We start from the raw sequence: 6,000 nt of genomic DNA, 5'->3' as shown, positions 1-6,000 counted from the left end.
CGAAGTTAAAACAAGCACAGAATCAGGAGGGGGCGGGGGGGGGGGGGAGTGCCAGGCCTGGCCGACTCTCTCCTCTTCATTTCAGTTTAATTTCTGGGGAACTAGAATAAATCTGTTCCTGGCAATCGTTCAAGCCCTGCACATTTTTCTCATTAATAAAAAAAGGCCTTGGACTGCGCGCCATTTGTGTGTGCATGTAGAACAGAGCCCCCCCACAAGTGATCCCTACAGTGGGGTCTCACTCAGGCCTTTGCTCTCACTGGGCAATTGGCTGAATTAGTCAAGTGACAAGTGGGGCTGGCTGGAGAAGTGGGCAAGCCTCTCTTACCCCCCACCCCTTCAGATGGATTTCAGCCGCTCCGCCGAGGGTACACGGCCCCACCTCCCAAGGAAAACGGTCAGAGCAAATGCTGCTACAGCAGCTGCCACCAGGAGGCTGCAGGGCGAGGCCCTAGGACATCCGCTCCCTCCTACCATCCACCCCCTGAGCTAACTGCCTCCCCAGCTCCATCTGGGGGCAGGAAAAGCTGGGGAGAAGTGGGCCTTTGGGTGACTCCAGCCTCAACTCCGACTCTCTCCGAAGCAGCTCTTCCAGGCTGAGTCAGGCCCAATGCCTGCAACCCCCCACAGCTAAGAAGGTCCAGCGACTGCTGGCATTCCAGGGGAGGGGGCTGGGAAACAGGTGTTGGTCGGCAGCTCCCAGTGCATGGGTGAGACATGCCAGCCTGCAGCGGAGAGCTTGCCGTGACATACAACGACCAGCGAGGCCGGGAGCTTTCCGCATGCACACAGAAATCCACCGGGAAGGTTTCCGCAGCCAAGTCATGCGACTTGGGGTAGCTGCTGGTGCTGCTGAATTCCTGCCGTCAGGCGCCCCTGGTAACAACGCTGGGGGAACCTGCCTCCCGAATCTCCCTACCTGGGAACACAGCCTCAGCACCACTCGGCATTCCCCTTGATGTAAAAGTACCCTCTACCCTAACCAGCACCTTCTGCCCGCAAGTACTATGAGCCAGTACGGCCCCACCGCCTCCCCCCAGCAGAGGAACACCTCAGCACATCTGCAAGTGCGGACACTTCGGCAACGGTGCATTAGGGTTCTGGACCTTGATGGGAAGCGGAGACAGTCAGATGTGCTTAACGGCAGGAGGAGGGATGGAGGAGTTATTGAGGGGTGACCAGTAAGTCGCGCTTCGCTATGGCAACTCATCGGAGTGCAAGAAGCCCGACACAGAGAGTGGGGGCTGCCCAGCAGAAAGGCTTGGGCCCAAGGCTGTGGAGAGGCAGGGTGTTGAAAAGGCCCCCGACCAAAGGAGTTACCAGAGCTGCGGGCCCCTGGGCTATCTGCAGGGCAGAGCGCACTGGGGGATGCAGCACTTGAGGTGCTTGGCAGAGGCTCGGCGTCATGGCTGCCAGATCGGCACCCCTTCCAACGCCATCTTCCCAATCAGGACGTGCCATTAGCAAGGGCAGGGAACCGTCAGCTCAGCGTGAAGAGAGCCCCAAAGCAGAACGCCGCCGACGCATGTTCCTAGGTACGTTTGTTTTTAAAGGCGCCCTTAATCAGAAAGGAGAGTCACAAGGCAGCCATGTGTAGGTGGCCTGTTTTGCTCGTAAAATGGTTCCTGATTTCCTTCGTGGCTAAGCCGCCGCCCTTCCCCGCCTGTCAGTAACGCTCCTGGTCTGCCCTATCTATCCGAGTTATCCCAGCGCCAGGCAGGGCTTGGCCATCATTGTATCTCCCCCTTCGCCTGACTGGAGAACGCTCCCGTTTTTAAAGAAGTTCCCTTTGAGCCTCATTTAGCGTGATCTTACTGAGCGACGAAGGGTTCAGAGCGGCTCTTCCGCTCGCCTACCCGTGCCGACACAGCGGGGAGGGAAGCCGAGACCGGGGCAGGGGATCCCGATCGGTAGTTTGGCCATTGAAATTCCCGACTTTTACTGACAAGCCAAATAAGGCCAACGTGCCCGAAACACGACAGCTCCGTGACCCTTCTCAGCCCAGAGCTAAACAGAAGACGGAGGGAGGGAAGACGACCCGGGTGAAAGATTTTTCCCCTCCCTCCAATATGGCGGCTTCTGCTCAGAAATCTCCGCTACCAGACTGGGCTGCCCCACCCCCACCAGTGCCCCGTGGCAGGGGGCAGAGGGGAATAAGAGGACAAATTCAAGGCTGAGAACGGGTTTTCCATTCTGTGCCTGTTTATTTCCTAGTAACGTGCGACGTGCAGGGACCTGCGAGCAGGAGCGCACGCGTCCAGCTCCCCATCCCTCAGCCATCGACTCTCTCCCTCCCAGACACGCGGCCAGCCTCGGAGGGCAGCAGCAGACCCTCTCCATGAGAGAGCACTTCTCCTTCCACTGTTGCCCCTGAGCGCTGAACCAAACGGCAGAGGAAGCGAAGGGCAGGACAGACCCCGCCAACGTCAAGACTGAGATGCTAGCAGCCCCGAGCCATGCCACAGAATGCTCAGTTCACTTCCTGTCACCGCGGGGCTCTGCCTGACCCTCCTGGGGACGGCTTAGTGACTCTTTCAGTTGCTACCTTGGCCCTTAGGGCAGAGTCAAGCCGAGAGCCCTGCAGACAAACCAGGCCTCCATCCCACCAGCTTGTCCGGCCAAGGGGCGAGAATCCCAAACTAGTGAAGCAGGGCACCCAAATCCAACCTGAACTGGGCCTGGAATATTTTGTGCCGTGCATTGGAGGGCACTCGGCTGTGTACACACACACGCCCGCCGCCCCTCCCCCTGCGCTCGGCACCAAGGAGGAGACGCTTAATCCCGACAAACCAGTTTGACTCAGCACAACAACAACAGGCACAACTACAATTTTCAAAACATGCAAGACTGTGATTCAGAGTCTTCTGGCCAGTTAATTAAATGCCGAGCGCCGATTTTCCAGTCTCAGCAGCAGCAACTTATCATGGAAAGAAAATGCCACAAACTGGTTTCCCCGAATATTTGGTGCAAGAAGTCATCACAATAGTGGGGACTTTGGGGACGTTTCTTAAAACCAGAGGCCAATATTCCTATGACGAGACACACACCCAGGCAGACCCAGAGTTTCTGCCCCTCAGGCAACTGGATGCTTTATGCCTGTAACTAGGAGCAAAGCGTTATTATGAAGCAAAAGAGAGAGAGAGAACAATGGAAGTGCAAAGCCACAAATATCCGGACTGCCACCAAAATCTCACTACATGCAACTCCGCTGCAAGTACTTCCCTCTCCCTAACTAGCTGTATGCTCCACTTGACACAAAGGAAAGCCCCTCTGCTCCTCGGCTCAGGAAACACAGCCGAAGCTTGCCGGGCATTTTGCGAGGAACAGGAGATTTAACGAGTGTAGCCAACACGACGAAGCCCTGCGATCGGCATTCTCTCCCCACCTACCCCTAAGCGTCAATAAAACAGCCGAGCTAATATCCATTAGTCACCCCCGTTGAGAAATGAGGCATTTCAGTGAAATGTAATTAAACAAAAAGCAAATTTCTCTGCCAAGAAAATACCTGACAGTCCCAGAACTTGGGGGGGGGGTTTGGTACAGGAATGAACTTGGCCCAGTATTTGGGGGTCGGCCTTCAAAAAGCTAAACCGTGGCTGCAGACTGGCAATCGGGGAAAACCCAAGCCAAGGACTGACTCCCAAATATTTCTCATTCCCAAACATTCAGGGAAAGAGGGTCCGTTCCGTTCTTTACATTAGGAGAGCCCAGAAACCGCGCAACACCCGTTTTGGGATTGCTTCAGAAATGGCGCACAAAAGTGGCCTCCCTCTCCCAGCTGCAGATAAGTTCAGGAAGCTCCGTAGCATGTGGCTCCTGGGTAGCGGCACAGGAGACGATGCGAAAACAAACACCAGAGAGGCAGAATTTCGCCCCTGAGCGAAACGCGAGAGACCCAGCCGTCTTGTCTGCCCATCCAGCCCACACATTGGTAAGGGAGACTGGCGGATCCTCGTAAGCAGCTATCCAGTATCCCTTCTTCCACCACCAATTCCACCCCCCCGGCCGCACAGTGCCAGGGACCTCGCTTGGACAGCTGGCAATCACATCAGCCATGCTGAGGCATTAAACACGGTTAGAGAAAATGTGATTTATGGGAAATAAATTAATCCCATAGCATTTTGCTCGGGTCCCACATTTGGGCCTTGGCAGGCCGGGACTCGGAGTCTCGAACATAATGGATGTTCTTGGTGCCCCGAGCTGTTCCACAGCCCAGATTCTAAGTGCCAACAGCTGGGTAGAGAGCAGGCTACAGAGGCCCAAAGGAGGCCGCTACACTCATGTCAGCCTGCGTGGAGAGCTCGCTCCCATAGCTGGTTCCCGACCACAGGAGCCTCCGCTCCCAACCAAACCAGGGCAAACCCGTCTCCTTCTTGCATTCAAAAGCTTCGCCAGAGAAAGCCACTGCTGTTGCTTCTGGACAGAGCATTCCTTCTCCAGCAGGCTGAGGCTCTGCTGAACTGGAGAAGAAAAACACATTGTGACTTCAAACAAACGCAGCGCACTTACAGGATCTGGAGAGAAACCATTTTCTTCTCAGCAGCACAAAGCCCTCACTGAGCTGCTGCGGAGAACAGCTTCTCCCCCTCCCCTTACGTTGCCTTGCTAAGAAACCGAACTCCCAACGATTCCGCCACAGGCCAGGGCAAGAGGGAGCCCAATGCAACGCCAGACGAGAGGGGCGACCCCCACTCCCCCGCCTAAGTGACCACGAACTACAGCAGTTACTGTGAGCTACACCCCAGCAAGCCAGCTGGGAGTTGCACATTCCCAGCACAGAACCTGACAAGTGAGGCGGCAGAATCCCGGGCCACTAGCAGCAGTGGTTACAGAGTATGTGCCTACAGATTTATTGCCACGGTGGATTTATGATTAGCACTAAAATATCTGAAAAGCCATACACACTAGATTTACAGTAACGGCTCGAATGCTTCAGCCCAGGTCAGGAAACAGCTTTGCGAGCGGCTAAAAAAGCCAAACACAGCAAAAGTGCAGGAGCATAATCCCCGGCCACGGGGTCAGTGATCTCAGCTCCCACAGCCGGGAAAGACTGGAGTCACCGAAACCCTTTCCTGGCCCAGCCAGCCAGCTTTGCAGCCTTACTAGCAATTTATATGAAGTCCAGCTAGAAGAAAAGCTGAAACAGGCTGCGGGATGGAAGCGCCCTCTAATCCAAGAGACAGCTCAGCGCCTGGCATTACCCAGACTTGCTCCACACACAGGCAGCCTCCTAACCCAGCACTGAAGCAGGACGGTTCACGGAGGCCTGGCAAACAGCTGGAAGGTGACCTCCTCAGGAGGGAGCATTCAGCCCTCTGACCCTTCCACACTCAGGAAGCTGAGAAAACCCTAAGTGAAAGCTGTTTATTTTCCCTGTCCTGCTCTTCACCCCAGTTCACGGGGGCTAAACAGCCGAGCCCACCAAACTCCTCCTGAGGAAAGGCGACCTAACCTTTCCCAAGCAGCCGGGTCTCCAGGAGCTGTGTAGATTCTGGCTGTTGCATCCACAAGCTATTGAACGCTGCAAGACCCACTGTCACAACATTAGGGCTGGAAACGCAGGCGCACAGGACAGCCCACCCAGACCTGCTACAGAGGGACAATGGAACAGCCTCAGTGCAGAGAACTGAACCAGGAGCAGGCAACGAGACAAGAAACTCAAGCTGAGATGCAGGCCTGTAACACACAATTAATCCCCTATAAAACACACACACACACACACTCCTCTGCAATTGTGCTGGGCCCCAGAATTGGCTTGGTTCTCAATTCTCAAAGCATTTATAGGAAACTAATTGTTATTAATGGCAGCACCCAGATACCCCAATCGACACCAGAGCTCGGTTGTGGTGGGTGCTGCCCAGAAGAACTGAATTCTGCAATATCTATTTAATACGTCAGGTTCACAGCCACCATTTCCAGGCTGATCTTTAGGGGTCCACAGCTGGTTCAAGGCTCATCCCAAAAGAGCAGTGCGCATGCAGAGTAGTCACTGCTTCCCAG

At 55.1% G+C, this 6,000-nt stretch overlaps 1 protein-coding gene across 2 annotated transcripts in view; it reads right to left on the bottom strand.

Moving 5' to 3' along the window:
• EPHB3 (EPH receptor B3) overlaps positions 1 to 6,000 on the bottom strand; it is a 50,683-nt gene that overhangs the window by 42,282 nt on the left and 2,401 nt on the right. The window lies entirely within an intron of this gene.

Source organism: Trachemys scripta, chromosome 9, assembly GCF_013100865.1.
Source record: "Trachemys scripta elegans isolate TJP31775 chromosome 9, CAS_Tse_1.0, whole genome shotgun sequence".
In the NCBI taxonomy this organism is placed as follows: domain Eukaryota; kingdom Metazoa; phylum Chordata; order Testudines; family Emydidae; genus Trachemys; species Trachemys scripta.
This window is presented reverse-complemented; position numbering and strand designations above follow the sequence as displayed.